This window comes from Anser cygnoides, chromosome Z (assembly GCF_040182565.1).
Source record: "Anser cygnoides isolate HZ-2024a breed goose chromosome Z, Taihu_goose_T2T_genome, whole genome shotgun sequence".
Lineage (NCBI taxonomy): Eukaryota > Metazoa > Chordata > Aves > Anseriformes > Anatidae > Anser > Anser cygnoides.
Window position 1 is genome coordinate 84,519,703 of NC_089912.1, and position 21,508 is coordinate 84,541,210.

At 37.2% G+C, this 21,508-nt stretch overlaps 1 protein-coding gene across 10 annotated transcripts in view; it reads left to right on the forward strand.

Annotated features, from left to right (window-relative positions):
* The window catches only part of KDM4C (lysine demethylase 4C), a 286,752-nt gene that overhangs the window by 104,641 nt on the left and 160,603 nt on the right, over positions 1 to 21,508 (forward strand). The window lies entirely within an intron of this gene.

The window sequence follows — 21,508 nt, forward strand, 5'->3', positions numbered from 1 at the left end:
GCTGAGCTGTGCTAGCTGGTAATTCGTGTAGTAACAGGTATGAAAAAAATCCCTAAATTATATGTAGGTAATAAGTAAATGTTACAAAATGCATAATTTCAAAATAAAAACGAACCCTGCTTTATTATAGTTGGATTAAAAACGTATTATATAAACATGTTTATTTTTGCCTATTTTGAAACAAAATCTTGTTCGAAGTGATGTGAAATGGAGATGTCAATTGATGGACACTTCTGAATAGCAAACTACTTTAAAAATGAAACTAGAGTTTAGCTAGATCAACCAGGTTCTTGATCTTTTTCCAAGTGGAACATTAAAAGCTGCTGCTGTTTATTACCACCGTTTGTCTCACTTCTGAGTTCTCACGTTTACTCTTTCTTCTCATCTTGGCTTTTTTTTTTGGGTGGGGGGTGGGGTGGGGGGGGTGGTAATATTTCTGGCAATGAAAATATCCAGATATTTTGGGTACTGTGAATTTTAATGTAAACTAATATATGCATATATGTGCAAAGTGGATATATTTGGTTTGCTCCTGTGTGGCAGTATACTGTTTTTTCTTCTTGGTGTTTAGGTAATAATTTTGTGGGAAGTCTTTATAATATAATGAAATTATGCTAGAGTTCAGTCAGTTCAGTATTATTTGTGTCTTGAGCTAATTCATGTTTTACTTCAGAAATTATGTGAAATAGACTAGCCATGGTTAAATATTCTACTTGGCACTGATTTTAAGAGTGTTTTTTGTAACTTCATACCATAAATGAAAGTAGAATCCTGTATTAAATCTTACTCATCCCCCAAATACTTTGCTTTGAGGTACAGATTACAATTACAGTATGTACATTTCATTTTTAGCCTTTGCGGAATAGAAAGAAAGAGATGATGTGATGACGTGTCCTTTGCTTTAAGTTGTAGTGGCTCTTATGTTGGTTGCATGATGTTGGAAATAAGACTCCTTTCATCATTTTCTTATGGACTGTGAGCGTGTGACAGCTTTATTGTGGGTTTTGCTAGGCATCTCTAAGCCTGTAATTATTGGCTGCTGTGGTTTAAGGAAGGTGTCTGTCTGGGACTGTGACCCGGTGAATATCAATCAGCGTGGAGGAAGGAGATGGTTATTTCCATGCTAGTGGTGAGTAACCACTAGCAGTAGGTGACAGACAGGTTCTCAGTACAGAATTTGGGGGTGTGTATCCATGTAGCTGTGGGACAGGGTTTTTCAGCTAAGCTGAGAGTCACACGAATGCATAATTTGGCCACCCAGTTTGACAACCTGTATGTGAACTTGTTTTGGGGCTGACAGCAGAGTGGAAGGATGATGTTCAAATTGTTGTCTGCTGCTGTAACCAGAGCCCTCTTTGTTGCAGAAACTTGCTGTGTCATTCTCTTCTTTGCAACTTCGCTTTGGCAGCAGTGATTAAAAACAAAATAAAAACCAACCACCACCAAACAAACCCATCCATATAAATAAAAGAATAAAAATACAGAACAAGAATTAGAGAACTTTAGAAAGAAAAGGTAGGTTAAATGAGATAGTGAAGGAAATGTGGGAAATACAATGAAAACGGGGAAGGTAAGTAGAGAAGCTGTCTGGGAGGAATCCATTCTTTAAAAGAGCATACTTGTGTGAGGGAAGAGGAGGCTGTGACTTTTATTACATATTTTTTTTTTTGTGACATAACTGTTTATGTGTATGGGTAACTTCAGCTTTAATAAATGCTTAATAAAACTGCATGGTCTGTTTAACTAGCAGCGGTGATCATTGGAATGATGCATACTTACCTTTGTCCATTCTGCTTTTTGTGCTGCATAGGCTGTGAGCTTGCTGAATGTCATTACATAGTCACATTCGACAGTCTTGCTCTTTTGTTTTCTTCATGATTGCTCTGTGATTGTAAGGAACACATTATGTTTCAGGGAATATCGGAAAGCACTTTTATTTTATTATAGCACTGTTCTTTTCACTGCTCATTCTTACTTTTGCCTGTCAGTTCAGAGTCTGCTTTCATCTTGTCACCAAGCAGTAAGAAACTGATTATATTTGAATTTTACTAGATAAGCTATTTTCATAGCTGCTAAAGGTTAATTTGTATTTTAGATGCAAGTAATTATTTTGAACGGTTTTGTTTATATTTCTTACAGAGAAAAAACAGTTTATTAAACTTAGGTAAATGTCCAGTGAAGACTGGAGTGTTTTCTTTAACATAACTTAAAAACAATGAGAAAATATCTACTGCCTTTAAAAATTAGTTTTAAGCAATAGAAAACGTGTAATAACTGAAAACACTCAGTGAACCCTGTTTACTTTTTGAGGGCTCAGTGTTGTAATCCTAAGTATCATGTGTACTGATAGCATTTGTTGGCTACGTTCACTCTAGGCTTATTGGTATAAAAAGTTTCTGCGGAGAAAAATTCATTACTGAATCACAAAACAGACAGTAAGCTTCAGGCCCACGTGTGTTTGTCTGAATTTGCATGGAGCGGTTGTGATTGAAAGCTGTCATTTCCAGACAGAGAACTGTGTGCTGGTAGAAGGAGGGGACAAGACTGCTGATTTGTTAATAGACGTTTTTGGAAATAAATGTTTTTTGAAGAAGAGTCACAAAGATTAGGCTGCTGACAAGGTCCACTGGTGCTGCTGGTAATAAAAATGTTAATCTGAGGAATTTTGGTATAAAAACCAAGAAAGGAGATGTGAAAAAGCACTGGAAAGCAAACAAAAAATGATGCTAAGGAGAAGAAAGAAGTGGAAAGCAAAGATCCCTTTCATACATTAAATGTCTTAGACATCACTGGGATGTAATATATCTGTTTTCCGTTTGATAAGATGGATTTGCCCAACATATAAAACCAATGGGAGACATCTAAAAAATGGTAATAAATTGAATGTAAAGCACATCTTTAGTGGATATGCATCTATGTATCTTTTTTTTTCATTTTTTTTTTTCTGGAAAGGATAGCATTAGCATTGTCAGACCAAAAATAATGTTTACTAAGTGTGAAAAAATACATTTTTTATATTGAAGGAAAATTAAAGTCTCAACCATATTTGGACAAACAGTTTAGATGCAGTCTACTAATAAGGGTTCACTTGGAATAATAGATTTGTTGGATTCATTTTTGTTTCATCAAATTGCTATTAGAATTGGGAAAGATGACTGTGAAGCGTTTCACTGATAGTACAGAAGGCATTTAGTATTAAAAGTTTTTCAGATTTCACTTTTACTAGGGTTATACTGAAATCCGTATCCTGTGTTTGGCTTCCTAGGTTCTGGGAGAGATATGAGCATTTTTTATTTCATTTTTTTACTTTCAAGTGTAAGCAGGAGTGTTATCTGTCTTACAGCTTCCTGCATAACAATGTTCAGGTATGGAAAAAATAGCAGTGTCTGACTACTTATGTATTCTTGTTTTTGCATTTTGTTTTAGAGATATGTGCAATCAGAAAAAGCAGACTGCCAGGCAAAATGTGTCTTCTTTAACGGTGTTAAATATAATATATTGCATAAAGGGAAAGGAAACCTAAAATCAGGGATCTTTTGATGTTTATAATTGTTTACAATATTTTGCTTTCTATTGCAGTAAATTTCTGATAGTATTGAACATAGGACTTGTATTATTTTTATGGCAATAATTTCTATAAAAATATATTAGGAATAAATTCACTATGCATTTTTAAAGAAGTCTTTTCATTATCAGAATGCTAAAGAAAAAAGGTGCTTGAAGGCATGTAGGATGGGAGAAATCATCCTGGCTGTGATTGTTAGAAATTTCTTGGTGGTATTTTTAACATTATCTGTGTGTCTTTCTTAGATGCCTTAGGGAAGCCAGTGTTTACTTCTTATAAAGCTCTGATATGGTAATCCACAGTCATCTTTCAAATAGCTACTGGCTCTTGCTGTGCAAAGGAAATGCAGTCTCTTGTATTATGGTGAAAGATATTTATTGATGGGGTGGTGAGGTCTTCTTCTGGCCAATGACAGTGGAGACCTTTTGCAAATTAAACTCGTATATACTTCAAGGAATTCCAGTACGTACCTGTCTACATATTTAGGCTTGCAAGTAATTTTAAAAACCAGTCTTCAGGAAAATTTATGCTTCAGATTTTGTGTTCAGGTTGAAATCACTGCATTCCTGAATTTTAACACATCCAGGTTGCTAAAAATATTTAAGCATGAGGAAAGTTTTATTTGGAAATCAAGATACTGAATCTCTCCTTTAAAGTTATATTGAGACTGAAAATGCATTTATTAGTTAAGCTTTACTACATCCATACTCGTAATGGATGTGCCTGAATTATTATCCTGAGTTCTCTGCAGAAACAGGAGAATATCTAGGGAGCAGTTTTGACTATTTAAGTACAAAAGCTTTTAATTCAGTCACCCAAATGAGATAAGTAAACTCTAAGTTTAACTTTTAGGATTGGATGTTTGAAAAACAAAACCAAAAAAGCACCCCCACCCCAAACCACAATAAACAAAATACAGAGTTGTGTGGAGGGTTCTCTATGGTGTCTGGATTACACGACTGACAGTATCTAGAACATTTTTATATAGTAAAATTTCTAATCCTTCTCCTATGTAATATTCTAGTAAAATAAGTCTTTGCATATTTTTTTAATCATTGTAAGAGTTATCAGCTACCTCTGATAGTCCTGCCATTAAAAACTGTGAGTTGAAGTTGCATTTAAGATTGTGTAGCCTCCTGGAGCTTGAACTTTCCAGACTTACGAGATTTTTGGAGAGAGCTCACTTTTTCTCTCAAGCATTACTCAGGGATAGCGCAATGCGTACTTTACTGCTCAAGCTGTTTTTCTAGGAGCCAGGAACAGATACGGTGTGTCACCTGTTTTGTACCATGCCAGAGAAGTGCAGCCAAGTGAATTGTCTTGTGTATTTTTGTTTGTTGTTTTTGTTTGTTTAAAATTCTTTAGTTGGCTTCCTCTGCTTGGTGATAAATATTGTTTGTGAGCATAAAAGGACAACCGAGCCACTTCAGTGCTGAGAATGTAGTGATGTTACAGCTTTAGAGATTTTCTGGGAGTGGACATCAAGTCTTTCATAGCCTCTCTCATGGTTTTCCATCCAAAAAAAAAATTATCCAGGTAGAATTAGAAGCTCCCAGGAAGTATCAAAATTCATATGTAAGAGCTGTGAAATTGAACTGTGGAAATCTGTCATGCCCTGACGGTGTCACATAGGCTGTGCATGTGGTAATCAATGGCCAATGATCCTGGTGAGCTTGATGTTTATCATCCATATAGAATTATATGTACACACATCTGTTTGAGGAATTAAAGTTAGAAATGTAGCAAATTTATTTTTACAACGCACTAAAATTAAGATGACTTGAAATCTGTCAATAGGGTAAAATAATACTCTTTATATTTCAGTGTTGAGAACTTTATGTTGTGAATGCAGTAGCTCCTCCTTTTCAGCCAGCTGTAACTACACTTGTAATCAGCATGGTGATCACAAATGCTTTAAAAAAAATTTACCATTTACAGGAAAGTTCTTTAGAAGTCACTGCTTACATACTCAGAAGCCTTGAGGATACTTTAAAATACTTCTTTTGGCACATGCACCACAGTTCAGCGTCCTTTGTTAGTCTTACACTTTCATTAAGGTGCTTTATTGTGAGATTGGGAAATTTTGCATTTTTATTCCATTTGTTGCTATAGGTCAGACTTTTCATGAAGAACCTATCGTACTGATAAAAGCAAATCAAATGTATCATCACACAGTGTTTCACAGACAAATGCTTGTTAAATGTCAGCCTAGAATATTCAGGTAGTTCTTCTGTATTTTGACGTGACTGCATGACTTCCACCAGATGCTCTGTATTTCTTTGTGCATTTCATCATTCTTGCACTGACCAAAGAAACAAACTGTTTAAAAGAATAGCAATGTTACAAAATCAAGCACTGAGAAATCAGTCTGTCAAAATGAAGGGGACAGTGTCTTTAACACTCCTATTATGTTAGTATGTGACAATGTAATCTTGAGTTTTACCAACAGATGTATATTCTGCCATTAACTAGGTGCACTTATTCAGTGTTCCTTTTTCAGAGTATATAATGTATAGTCATACTGTTCATTATTTAAACCTGGACCTCCTTCCTCCCCCCTCCCAGCCCCCAAAATAAAAAAAACCAGAATCCTTCTGGATGTTTTTGTAGTACTTTCATTATTACATCTATAAAATTCATAAACATTAATTTAACATCACAATATTCCTGTGAATTAGCTGATACTATTATCTGCATTTTACAGCTGAGAAACTTAAACTCGAAAGTTAAAAAGGCTGAAATAGTTTGCTGATTTAAAGTATCCAATATGAGGCGCCAATAACATCCATTTTAAGTTTTAGCAGTTTCTTGCAGGGCTTTGAACCACGGTTTAGTTTACCTAAACTTCAGGCATAGTAGTTCATCACTTTTGCAGCTTCCTTTTAGGCAGCAAGTAATATTTCATTGCCTGCCACTCATGAAAAGTTGAATTTTGTGGTTAGCCTGCTATCACACAAACTCTCTGACTGGGTAAAGAGGGAATCCATTTCTTTCTGGTAGGTGTTCTCTTTCCTTAAAAACTTAGATTTTACATTGCCTTAGGGAGTTCTTTGCTTCATTCTCTTTACATCTTCAAGCGCCTGCAAAGATGTGCAATGCTGGCAATTACAAAATTCTTACTCTGTCCTTGATCGTATCTGTGCTGTGCATTTAGTGAAAAGTATTCATTTAGAAATAAGTGTGCTCATATGATTAAAAATCATACAACAGTGTATAGACATAATCGAATGGTTTAAAGGTATTCATGGGGATTTGATTCTAGTGCTTCCTATGTGAGAGTGCTTGACTGCAATCTCTGTTTTCCTAATTCTTGCCTTAATTTAAGAATCCAATGTACTTAAAAAAAAAAAAAAAAAGAAAAAAAAAAAAGAATTAGAAATCTTCCTGTGTATGATTTGCAATGGGCTTGGAATTCTAAATCATCAGTACAGATCTCTTACATTTGAGATAACAGTGATTGATAGGTGTTGCAGGTTTCACTCTGAATGTTGATCAATAGCAGAAGGGATGAGACATAAACTCTGCCTTTGGTTTAAGTTGTTTTCAGGCAAAATAGAAATGTAGATCCTGAATATGTTGTTTTCTGAGGTCTGGAAGAGATGATATTCCAATGGATACAGACTACTCTGTCATTGGCCTCGTCACTGTGTGTACGGTCATCCATCCTGCCTTACCCATGCATCTCTCTTTCCTCATCCACATCTCTCTCCATTCTAATTCCCAATTCCTTCTTTTCAGAGGCGTTTTCTTCCTGTTTCCATCTTTGTTCTTTCTCCAATACATATTTTTCCAGCTTCTCTCTGCCTGTATCCAAATCCCTTTTCCAGCTGATTCTCAGTCCTTTTTTATTTTTTATTTTTTGTAACTCTCTCATGCATCTGCATGCTCTTCTGCCTGCTCTACTCTTTGTTCCCCTCCAGCTTTGTAATCTGTTCAGGTAGCTTTGCCTTCCTTGGCTGTGCTGTTGTTTCGGTCTGTGTCTGAAAGTCTACACCTGTGCAGTTTAATGTAAATCCTGAGGAATATTTTTGTGTAACATATGTACCATTGCCAACAGTTAGACCATGTGTGGTATGGTAGTAGTAGTTGTGAAGCACTAGAACACAGAGCACAGTTACACTAAAAATGTGATGAATATAAAAATACTGCCCCCCAAATGTCAGTAGAAGTAAGGAAAATTCAAAACTTTTGCCAATGACGTTACCTCTTAAGTCTTTTAAAAAATAATACAGATTCTCATTAGGATCCTTTTAATGGATTCCACCAGCAGGATGTAGCTTTATCATTTTACCTGAACTTTTTTTCATCAGTTTCAAACAGGTTTTGTTATGATGGACTGTGATTGGCTGTTTTGTTTTCCTTTGTGTAATTTTCCACAGTCCTGGTGAATCCTAAGCTTCTACAAGATCTATTTATTTATGTATTTATTTTTTATTTTTTATGTATTTATTTAATTATTTAAGAATATTTTCCATTAGGATAAGTCCTTTTCAAACAGAGTTAGGGTACCACTCCCTTTGGAGCAAAGTACAGCAGTTCTGAGAGCTGTGTACCACACAGAAGTTGGTTTGGAGTATCCCCAGTGCACAACTTGCTTTGACTAATTATACTTTGAGACTTTTTCTCCACTCTAGTAGTTTGAGAAGTGAAAGACTAAATTTGAAACTTAAGTTCTTCAGCTGATTTTTGCTTCGTCAACAAAAGACTTTCAGTGGTGCTTCAAGTGGAGAATAAAATTTCCACTTTGTGTTGTGATACTCTTTGGTAAACATGCGTTAAAATATCTGATGTTATTCAAAATGGAATCCAGCAAAACTGTTACCCAGAAATCAGCGGAATATGCAAAATGTCAAATGGCTTGTTCTTGGTATGTGCTCAGATGTTCCTAGTGATGATTGCAATGCTATAACCAAAGTAGGTGTTGCATAATAATTTTTCATACTTTCCAATGATAGAAATGATCAGTGCAAGGCTATATAGGAAGGAAAAGTCCTTATTTATTTTTAAACAGAGTTGGTTTTATTCACATGCATCTCTTCATAGATTTCACTTGCTCATTTTTTTTTACTCATTCTCTCGTGTTGACGTACTTCGCTGAAGTGTCCAAGCAATCTGTCTAGGATTACTTGTTGAGATATGGCAGACAAAGGAACTCTGACTTCTGAGTTCTCATCACAGATACAGGGTTTTTCTTGACAGATGATGATTTTCTGTGATCTCAGCAGACTTTGTGCTCAGGGCTAGTTTAAATTCTGTGGTGCCCTTGTTGCTTCTGTACTGTTGCGTGAACTATAGCATTGTCTGGAGGCAGTCAACACGCCACACAACACCTGCCTAGTTTTTGCTTTATCAGGATTCTTTCTTGAATTTACAGCTGCTCTATTTATTACGACTTGCTATGCTTGCCTCGTTCTTTTAAAGGCTCATCTGCCATTTTGTCTGGTGCCTTTATGCATTCATGTCATTTGCACTGCAGTGTAGTATTGTCTTTACTTAGCTCACTATGGTGTCCAGAATAGAGGATTATTGAATGTTAAATATGCAAATGACAGTTGAGTAAATATATATTGAAAGAAAGTGGTAAATAATGGTTTATAACATGAGACAAATACATATCCTAAAAATAATGAAACTTCAAAGAGTTTACAAACAATGGATGTCTTTAAATAAAGTCACCTATTGCAGCTCAGGAGGACTATAAAGATGATGTGAGGTTATGTGGGGAGGAAATTAGAAAGGCCAAAGCCCAACTAGAACTTAACTTGGCAACTACAGTGAAAGACAATAAAAATATTTTTATGAGTACATAAACAAGAAAAGGAGGACTAAGGAGAATAACCAGCTTTTATTAGATGCAGGGAGAGGGGAACATAGTGACAAGAGATGAGGAAAATGCTGAGGTACTTAATGCCTTCTTTGCCTTGGTCTTTATTAGCTAGACTAATTCTTGTCAGGGTACCCAGCCTACTGGGCTGAAAGACAGAGGCAGGGAGCAGAATGAAGCCCTTATAATCCAAAGGGAAACCTTCTACACCACTTGAACACCAACACGTCTATGGGGCAACCAAGAGTGTTGAAGGAGCTGGCATAAGTGTTTACCAGGCCACTTTCAATAACTTAGCAGTGGCCCTGGCCAAGCAGGGAGGACCCAGTTGACTGGAGGTTCACGAATGTGATGTCCCTTGACAAGAAGCTTGGGAAAGAGGATCTGAGGAATTACAGACCTGTCAGTCAGAGGTTGGTACCAGGGAAGGTCATGGTGCAGATCATCTTGAGTGCCGTCATGTGGCGTGTACAGGATGATGAGGTGATCAGGCCCAGTCAGATGAAAGGCAGGTCCTGCTTTGCGAACCTGATCTCCTTCGATGATAAGATGACCCACTTAGTGGATGAGCGAAAGGCTGTGGATGTTGTTTACCTGGACTTCAGCAACATACTGTTCTCCACAGCCTTCTCCTGGAGAATCTGGTTGCTTATGGCTTGGATGCGTGTACTGTTTGCTGGGCAAAAACTGTCTGGTTCCCTGCCTTTCTCTTCTGAAAAGCTTGTAGCTCTCGATTGCCGTGTTCCAGTTGTGTGATTAATCTCACCATGTTTCCATGATAGCAATTTGGTCATAGTTTTCTAATTGCACTGTTGCCAACTCCTCCTGGCTGTTTCCCATGCTGTATGCATTGGTGTGGAATGACTTCACTAGAGCTACCTGCTCTATCAACTTTTTAGAGGAGCCCTCTCTAATTCTGTTGGAATGATTCACAGGTGTTTTCCTGTTGGTTCCTAAAGTGTTGGTGTTCTGTGGTTCTTTTCTGTCACTCAGAGGTACAACCCCTTCCTTTGCTGAATCTAGTTTAAAGCCCTGCTAATAAGCCCAGCCACCCTGCTGCTCAGAATGCTCTTATCCCACCTGGTCAGGTGCAACCCATGTGCTGTCAACATGCCCAGTCTCTCAAAGTGCATCCAAGATCATCGAACCCAAAACTCTGAGCATGGCACCAGCCATGCAGCCAAACCCCATCTGTTGTGCCTTTCTTCTTTGGTCCCAGTCTCCAACCGGGAGGATAGAGGAGAACACCACCTGCACTCCTGATCCCTTCAACATCTTTCTGAAGGACATAAAGTCCTGCATATTTTGAAGGGGAAGTCCTTCATATTTTGGAGTCTCCTTGTTGCAGCTTAATTTAACCCTACGTGAAAGAGCAGGAATGGGTGGTAGTTCTCTGGCCCCACCAGGCCTGGTAGCTTCTTTATGACATCATAAATCGTGTGGCCCTCAGCAGGCAGCAAGCATCTCTAGAGAGAGAGCAGAGATGACAGAGATGCCATCCAGATGGCAAGTAGGTGCTTCAGTGTATCTCAAAGAGGAATCTCAAATTACTATCACTCTCTTGCACTTTTTGGTGACACTGGTTCTGATACAGGTGGTTGGTTGATCCAGCTTTCTGTGGTTGCCCTTTCCTGGGTCTTGACCTTTGCCCACATCCACTCTTCGTCCATCACCAGAGCTGTTGTGTGGAGACACTTTGGGGACAAGAGGGAGACTCCTCCCTCTGCTTCAAGCAGAGACAAGGGCCCAGTCTCCCTTGTCTTGTGAGTCACTTAAGTGATACTGATGAGAGGATTGTGTGTACATTCAGTAAGGCTGCAGATGACACCATGCTGGGAGAGAGTGTTGATCTGCCTGAGGGTACGAAGGCACTGCAGAGGGATCTGGGTAGGCTGGATTGATGGGACACACCCAATTGTATGGCATTCAACAAGGCTGAATGCCCAGTGCTCCACTTGGGTTATAACAACCCCATGCAGTAGTGTAGACTTGGGGAAAAGTTGCTGGAAAGTTGCACAGCAGAAAAGAACGTGGGGCTGTTGGTTGACAGACAGGTGAACATTAGCAAGCAGTGTGTCCGGGTGGCCAAGAAGGCCAATGACATCCTGGCATGCATCAGAAACAGGGTGACCAGCAGGACTACGGAAGAGATGGTCCCTCTGCACTCAGCACTGGTGAGACTGAACCTCAAGTACTGTGCTCAGTTTTGGGTCCCTCACTACAAGAAGGATACTGAGTTGCTGAAGTGTGTGCAGAGAACAACGAAGCTGGTGAAGGGACTAGAAAATAAGACCTATGACGCGGGGCTGAGGGAACTGGGGTCGATCGGTTTCGAGAAGAGGAGGCTGAGGGAAGACCTTGTCACTTTGTCATGATTTTGGCAGGGATAGAATTAATTTTCTTTGTAGAGGCTCACACCATGCTGTGTTTAAGATTTTTCATGAAAATAGTGGTGATAAAACACCAATGCTTTAGTTGTTGCAGAGCAGTGCTTTCACAGAGCCAAAGACTCTTCAGCTTCTCATGCTGCCCCTTCAGCAAGGAGGCTGGGGGGTGCACAAGGAGCTTGGAGGGGACACAGCCAAGACAGGTGACCCAAACTGACAAAGGGAATATTGCATACCATACGATCTCATGCTCAGCAATAAATGTTGGGGTAAAGGAGGAGGAAAGGGGGGGGAACATTGAGAGTGATGGCATTTGTCTTCTCAATAAATCATTACATATGATGAGCCCAGATTTCCTGGGAGTTGCCTGCCCATGGGAAGCAGAGAATTAAGTCTTTGTTTTGCTTGGCTTGTGCATGTGGTTTTTGCTTTACTTAGCGAACCTGAATAAAGTTTATCAAGCAACTGTATCTGTTAAAAGAGTGCATTGTGATTGAGAATGAACAGATGGTGATCAGCTCGCCAAAGTTTCATGAATTAAAACTGGATAGTTTAAAATATAAATACACGAGTCCCATGTCCTGCGATAAACAATCACATATTTGAAAGTTAACAAAACAGAAAACTAGTAAGCAAATATATTAAATTCATTGTAGCTAAAATCAGATAAATAAGTAGTAAGTGATTAGTATTTTAATTAGAGTTTTGTGGGAATATTAAACTGAGGCACATAGGAGCCCATGCAAATGCATGATGTGATGAGCTAGCTATTCCAGAAGGTGCGGTAAACATAAGTTCATAACGTCATACTTTCATTTTACAGGGTGTATGGCATTTTAAAACTGATATGAACTAAAAGTGAGTTTATAATCTTTTGTAGTGAAATGTTACAAAGAACTTATGAAATTTTCACTTGCTTGTAAGTACACATCTTAAAAGGCAGCATTTCTGAGCATTGTTTTCCTCCTGCTGCAAATGATTATAAGGATATCAATTATATTCATATAAATAATGTGCCATATCTGATTCTGAGAATCATGAGAGAGGTAAGTACAGAAGCTGCTCTTGCAGCATCTTTGTTTAGTAAATCTGGTTCTTGGTGCATGTGGTAATAATGAAGATTATTAGGTCTTCATATCTAACATTTTTTTCAATAAAGAATAATTAAAACAAAAGCTAAACAACATTTTATTTCCACGAGATGGTAGGGAGAGGATGCTTTTTGGTCATTCAACAGAGCATATTTGAAGTGTACAGAAATAAATGTGAACAGGCTGTGTGATTAAATGTTGCAGTGTTGTTCTTCTCCGTTAGTGGGTGTCAGGTAAATATGGTATGACTAACTGATACCGAAAAGTGGCATTAACTTTTCACAAAAACATTTTAAACTGCTTCAATTGTGTGATTTTTTTCTGCTAATGATTAAAATGCAACTTTTAAAATATACATCATACTTTCTGCTGTGTATTGCTTTGTTAATGGTATTTCTGCTTAAGACTCAACTGCATGCAAACTTTTGCCATGTGAGCATTCACGGAGAACAAACAGAACTCTAAACTTCAGCAAAAGTTTTTATACATCGGGTAATTGTAGGAGTATGCATTTTTAAAAATGTTTTATTTTCCACCGTGCTTTTTCTGCCTTATGTTTTTTCTGCCTTGTGTTTCATCACTAGAGTTTTGATCTTACATATGTATTAACTGAAATCTCTGAATCTAAAGGATTCACAGTGTAACAAGAATATAATCAATAAAAGTAGTATATTGTATTCATAGTAAATACGATTTTTGTGGGGAAAAAAAAAAAACGGGTAAATAGATTCCAAGATTTAAAATTGGCTTAGTAGGTTGATGATAGTAGCAAACAAAGCCTGCTGTAGTCTGAGATAAAAGCCATAAGCAATTTGTTTTTTCTAGTCTTTCTCTTCTAGTATTTCATTATGGATTCCTTATACCTGTGCCACAAGTAAATCCCTGTGTTGTTCTCCTATATAAGATCAACTCTTAATTACTCCACTGTGTGATAGTGCTCATTATAAGATATGAGAACTGGCTGGATAAGAGAGGATTTCTTCAGTTAGTGTTTGGACTTATACCCACTGGAGACGAATTTATACTCTATGGCTATGTTTGCTTTTAGAAAATGAGACAGTCGTAATCATGATTGTAAACACAGTAGCTCAGCTGGGGTTTAGTTCTGAAAATCATTTCTAGGTCAGATGCTTAGTTCAGGCAGTCTTTAAATATGTTTCTAAATAGTGAATTTTAAGAACTTTATGTGTACGTTTCCTACAGCTAAGAAAAGAACATGAGAATTTAAAATGTTCTAGTGTTTAGATACATTTTTACTTTATAAAAACTCTTTAGAGACTTGGTGATTTTTTTATGTATTTGAATTATCACACCAGTATTTTGCTGTTTTGATCAAAGCTCACAACAAGGTCACCTTTCTACAGTTTACACTTTCTACAGTTCTGTGCTTTCTGAAGAAATGTGGAGTGAGATGTTTCAATATTTTTCAACAGATGAATGACAAAAAGCAGAAGATGAGTAGAAGTTTGCTTTCAGGTTTGCATAGCAGACCTTGAATTTCATGTTGTATGTTTTTGTTTACAAGTCCCCAGTTCGCTTTCCTCTCAGGAGCTGGACTGTTTAAATATGAAGACTGCTTCAGAACAGAATTGGCCTGAAAAGAAAAGAATTGAGATTTCCTCAGAATTACTTCTACTTTATTGAGATATTAGCTGTCCAGCTTTATCGAGACATGACTATTAGTTCATGCCAGAGAATGCTGTCTCCTTTCCCCCTAAGACAGGAGCAGTGGAAACTGTCCCCTTCATCTCCGTTTTCCCATTAGAGATTTAATTTTAATATGTCATGTGAAAGGTTGGAAGATGAATTTAAATCATGCATCCATACATCCAAACAAACAAGAGAGTCTGGTTGTGTTCTACAGAAATGCATTGGGAAGGAATCACCTCCCTTGGCCACTGGAAAGCTGAAGAATAAATGTGCACTATAGGTGCTTGGGTTTTTTGTCCTTACTCTGTCAGTACTCCTCTATGCTACTCTTGAATTTGGAGGTTGTAGAAGTCCTTTCTAGCATTCCAGGTGATTTCAGTATCTTTCCTGGAGTTCCAAACTCCATGGGAAATAACTCTGGCAGTTTACACTCGGTTTTCTTCCCCTAAAACATGAAGGACATACTGACATTGCAGAATCTCTATTGTGATAAAACGTGGAAATTGTTCTTTTGTCAGTTTCTTTAAAGGAGGCATTACTGTGAATTTTTTCTTTTATGATGTCAACATAATATGTTGTACTGGGTCTGGCTGGGATGTTAACTTCCCCTGCAGCAGCCCATACAGTGCTGTGCTCTGCACCTGTAGCTAGAACAGTAGGTGGTATCACACCAGTGTTGTGTCTGCTGCTGAGCAGTGCTGGCACAGCATCAGGACTATCTCTAACCCTCCTAGGCGGTGGGCAAAAAAGTGAGGAAGGAACATTACCAGGGCAGCTGACCTAAACCAACCAAAGGGATATTCCATACATATGATCACCACATATGTGGGAGAAAGTTTCTTCTCAGGGTGTTTTTGTATTCAACACAACAGACTTGAGTTTTTCATTAATTTAAGTTTTTTTGCTCTTATGAATTTTGTTATCACATTAACCTGAGATGGTTACATGCACAATGATGTGACCATCTGTATTTTCCTTTGTAGAAATTAAACATACGTAAATTAACCTTAAAGACTACATTGTCTTTCTTTGAAGAATAAGAGTGTTTACATCTTCTGTAGCTCTGCACTATAAAGCACCACAGTAATGGTGAGATCAGCACTGCAAAACAAAGCCTCCTGTATTTATTCATTTATTTTTATATTTTCTGATTGCTTAGAACATCTAAGAAGTTACTTCTTTAAACTCTGTTCTGTTACTGCTTATTGGCAATCAATGTTTAACCTACAGAATGAGGCACCAACACTTAATAATGCTTAAAGACATAAGGAAAGTTGTAGTCCTGGTGTTGTTTGTGGTGTATTTTTTATTGAATTTGTATTTGGTTTATTTGTTATTGTCAGACAAATTTTAAAGTGACTGCCAGGCAATCTTACTTTTCCTTATCTTAATGTTACCACTCTTAACATATAGCCGTAACCTACTTGTAAAGATCTTGAAGTGTCCTTTTAACAATGTGATTTAGTTACTAAAAGTAAGATTTATTGGAAAAAAAAAAAGATGAAAGCAAATATAGTTTCATGTTTATTATCCAAAGAGAAGTTCAGTTTAACATACTAATGATTAGTAACAGAAACATTACTATTAACATACAGTGCAGTAAGTGAAGATTTTTGTTTTTCTGCTATATAAATAGGAAAGATACATATATATATTCATGGTGCATTTATGTATCTTTTGTAAGGGCTGAATGTGAATTTTTGTGGAAGGCAAAGAAGATTTCTTTGAATTGGATTCCGTCAGTGGTTATGTGTTGTTTGAGTCCTTATGGCGTTTTCATTGTTAATGATAGGAAAAGGTCTATCTCAAATAAAACAAATGCAACTGGTTTGGAATAGTTCTGTGATTCATACCTAGACCTTCAGATTTTTCCTTCTATTGTGTTAACATTACCACATCTGGACTTCTTCCAGATCCCATAGAGCTGAATAATGCCAGGAGTAGCAGGTATTTCAGTGTTGGTGGTATACTTAAGTTGCCAAACTTTCTGAAGTCAATTATACAACTTTAGAGATTACAATACAACACCACAGCACGCAGCAGGAGGAACAAGCAAGAGGAGTTTGGAAGCCTTGACTCTGTTCCAGAGCTACGACTTCATTGGCATAAGTGAAACCTGGTGGGAAGAGCCCTATGGCTGGTGTGCTGTGATGGACAGTTGCAGGACCAGAAGGGACAGACAGGGCAGGTGAGGTTGGGGTTGGCACTGTATGTGATGGAGGGGCTGGGCTGTACGGAGCTTGCGGTTGGTGTTGACATGGGTTGGGAGCCTCCGGATAAAGAATTAAGGGACAGGCAAATAAAGGGAATGTCACTGTGGGAGTCTGTTATCAACCACTCTGTCGGGATGATGACACTAATGAATTGTTCTTGAAGGAGCTAAGAGATATCTGTAGAGCAGACACCCTTGTCCTTATGGGTGACTTCAACTTGTCAGACGTGAACTGTGAATACCACACAGCTGATAGAAGCGGGTCCAGGAGATTCCTAAAACACCTTGACAATAACTTCTTGGTACAGCTATGAAGGGAGAGAACTAGGAAAGGTGCCCTCCTAGATCTGTTGCTTGTGAGCAGTGATGGTCTGGTGGGTGAAGCGGTGACTGGTGGTCGTCTTGGTCATAATGACCATGAAGTAGTTGATATTAAAATCTTTGGTGATAGGAGGAAAACTGCTGCCAAAGCTTCAACCCTGGATATGGAGAGAGCAGACTCTTTTTTTTTGTGTGTGACCAGACTCTCATTGCAGTTTTCTAAGATCTGTGTAAGCCACAAAATTTCTGTATAGTTTTTGTGGGAATTTACTGTTTTGGAAAATTGTATGGTTGAGTAATTTTTTTGTTTTGCTTTTGTTTATTTAAAACAAAAAAACATTGCCAGATATGTCAGTTACAGAGGTGTAGAGATAGTAGTATAGTACCATAGAAGAAATGACCTAAAACTCAAGAGTTAATCACAGAAAGAAAATTGCAACCTTAACTGTATCCATTCCTATCTTAAGGAATACAGGTTGCAGAAGATAGTCTTTAGTGAGTTACCGAAGAGCAAGTACGTAGACGGAATCAAAGTCAGGCCGGGTTTAAGCCAGTGTAAAAGGGAAATGAAGGAATATAGTTTTTGAAAAAGTTGAATATGGACCATTTTTGAAGTACTGGAGAACAGCATTCTGCTCTTATAGTAAATAGGATTAATTGGCATCTGTAAACTCCATGTCATTTAATAAAAGCTGTAACAACTTTAATATGTTAAGTAGCTCAAGCTATGAATTTACTTCTTTCTTTTCGATGCAGCGATTTTTGTGAAGACTGCATATCTATTATGAACTATATTAAAAACCTCTTTTTCACTGAAAGAAAATTGGAGATTGTCAGCCTAATTTGATGACCTTCACTTCTGTTTTTCTTTTTTACTTTCCAAGCAATATTGAATATAGGCAATATAAATGATTTCTTTATTCTGAAAATGTTGCAATTAAAATATTTCAGACTGAATTAGTCTCTGCTCTCTGCTCTTACCTTACTAATGGATTAATGCAATGAATTGCTTTCACTACCAATAGGCGTATTTCACAGAATCACATTAAGGCTGGAAAAGACCTCCAAGATCATCTGGTTCAACCATCACCCTACCAATGTCACCCACTAAACCATGTCCCTAAGCACCATGTCCAACCTTTCCTTGAACACCCCCAGGGATGGTGACACCGCTACTTCCATAAAATGCTAATTCTGTCTTCTGACTGGAAATAGATTTGTGTACTTATTACACCATTACAAAAAAAAAAAAATCCACTTTGGTATCTTACTAGCTTAGTATAAATAAATTATATTGCTGCATGGTGTTGAAGAGATCTCTCGAATGTGATTTTTGAGGAAAAAAAAGCTCTATTCCTACAAATTCTTGGAGCCTACAATCCCCTGGATTGACAATAAACATAGGATTTTTAAATGTAACGTTTTGTTTTTGATGATATATATCAGCACATGCAACATTTAACAAATTAGCTCTGAATAGAAATAGCTCTGATATGGCTGAACCTGGTTTATTTACACTTTTTGACACTAATGTCTTTTAATGTTACAAACCAAGCTTACTGTCTTGCCTTCTTCTGTGCTTTAGTTTTCTAGTTTTGTTCATTCTCTGCCCTCATATGACTAAAGTATATCTGAGGTTCTGCTTGTGATTGTTCTGGCATTTCTTCCTTCAGATTTCCTTCTTTCTTCTCATTCCCTTAAATCTGTATTTCAAGTTAGTTTTCAGATTTAAACTACCTTTTATGTTCTTCCTCTGTTTTGTTGTCAACTATTTAATGCTATGTATTATTGTTACGCAACTGGCTATAGGTGGACTGATTTTAGCCATCAACAGCCTTGTTGTGTACAGCTGAGCTAGCCACTGTGGATCCTTGCAGTGCCATTGGAGAGAAATACATGTCTGTAGATTGCAGTTTCTCTAGCAAGAGGTGAGACGTGAATTTAAGAAAGACATAATTGTACGCTAAGCTCCACTGATTATATTGAAAAGTTTAGCACTGATTACAAAGGTAGTTTAAGGTGACTGTACTCAACAAAAGAATTTACATTCAGTCATATGCTTGCTATTCCATGACTTTCATGATTTTTGTGGTGCTTTGAAACACCATGGAATACATATGCTTCAAACTGTTCTGTTTTGGTACTATGAAGGATTCAACAAACTTTTTTGCAGGAATGTTACAGATATATTTCTGAATATCCTTGTCCTTTAGGACATTTTATAAGTGGTAGAATATTAATCTAATGTCTGTATATTAAGGTTTCATTCACATTTCATGCATTAATATAGCTACTGCTGTTTTTCTCTGCCGTGTGTGTTACTTCTGATATACCTATCAAAGCCTTTTCCAGGTATTACTTAGTATTATATTGTTCTAATTTGTAACAATACTTCTATGTTTGCTTTACAAAAAACAATTGGTTGTGTATTCATGTTCAGTCTTCCATACTCAGACTTTTTCTGCCTTTCAGCAGGTGTTCAACAGTCTTAAAATGTGCCTTGGCTTTCGTTGTAGAAAGATTAAACAAAATGGTCTGTGAGAATAATGAGCTGTAGCTTATTTTCTAACCCTGATACTTGAAAAAGAGACTGGTGCTCAGCAAATGTCAACGTTGATTAAAAACTTTCTTAGCTGTGTTTTAAGAAACCTACGTATGTTCTTTTCTACATAGTAGAAAGCAGATTCCCTTCTGCTTCTGTTTGTGATGGCCAAATGTACAAAAATCTGTTTGGACTGATGGTACTTGCTCATCTGGACTAAAATGAGTGAAACATTCGATTTATGAATTAGAAGGTATAAAATCGTATCTTTTCCCAAAAACTGTTCAAGAGACGTATTGCAATGTGCAGTTGATAGGTGTTAAAAGGCTATCTGCTTGTTGTTTACATCTTATTAGGCAAATTATTGTCAAGTAAAAGTTAGTAGTCAAATTATTGTTCTTATACCAAATGGGGTCTGTTTCTTCTTTCCTGATCCATCTCACAGCAGTGATGATTAGCATGAACAGTAACTGCAGGTGCCTCATAACTCTTTAGCTCGGGCTTTTTAGGAGAGGGAGAATAATGACTTCAGCACTTGTTTTTTATTTATAATGCTTTGAAAACATGTGAAAACTGCCTGACGCATAGTTGTTGAGAAACATGGTATCCTACCTAATGTCTTTAGGAGTTTTCCGATCGATATATTATGACCACAAAACTGTTACTGCTGTTTATGGTACATCCAACAACCTACTTGGTTTTCCTTTTTTCCCTAATGTTACTATTATTTTGCCCAAAACTCATTACATATTTTCCCTTTGCAGTCTTGTCTGTGTTTAGAGTGTTTCCTCTAAAATTTCCAGCTAGTATTGTTCATGGTTCAGCTGCACAGCTGGCAGGAGTGGTGAAAACTGCAGCATACACAAGGTGCTGAAAGCTCTTGGCAGCTTTACCTTTTTGATTTCTAAATCTGCTATAAGCAGAGCTAACACAACGGACATTTGCCTTTGTTGTTGCTTACATCATTGCATCTGCTTGTGGGGACAGATTGGTAGTAATAGGAGTAGGAAAATTCTGTGATAAAATATTAGTGTAAAAATAGCATGGGAGTTTTCTGCATAGATGTTAGAGAACAGTGGTAATCCTTCTGCGGCCTATGTTATGGTTGCCAAGAAGGATTGGATATGGCTTCTTTCATAGCTTTCAACAATGCTCTTATCAACAGTGCTTAATTGGATAAGGAGATAGTTGAAGAGTCAAGTGAGGCAGTACCTCTCGAAAAAAAAGAAAAGGTATGAGTTCAGTTCTGTTGAACAAGTATTCTATTATGTTTAAAAAAACCAACAACAACACAACAATGATAGTCTTTTTTTAGGACATTCTTTAAGGCAAAGCTGTAAAAGGTCCTGCTTTGCCTAATGAAAAGCCACCTCCTGGGAGAGGAGATCTTGTAGAATTTTCACAAATTGAACGATCATCAGAAAACTGCTGATTCTACAAAAATGAAAAGCAAAGCAACCTTGATATTACCTTGATATTCTAGCTTTTTAGGATTTGCAAATAATTTTACTTGTGAAAATCCGCAGTTGGAATCCAGTCAGAGTAACTCTCAAGCACAAAAGAAGGGCAGGTCCATTTAAGGTGTAGATATTTTATAAATTTAAAGGAAAGAATCCAAATAAGCAAACAAGAGAAAGAAGTAAAATAAGACCAAAGCATTTCATGATGGAGCCATAAGTGTTAAAAACAGAGATAATGCAAGTGACCAAATCTCCTAGCAATGTTAATTTGGCTGTACCATAGAATATTTGATTTGTGGATTAAGCCTGATATTTATTCAAGATAAATTGTTTTGTCTTGAATCAGTTGTGTATAGACTTTACTGCTGCTTTTACTGATGTTACACGTATTCATGTATGGCATTTTCTATCTGCATTAAGTGTAAATAATAATGTACATCATGCAAGCAATAGGAA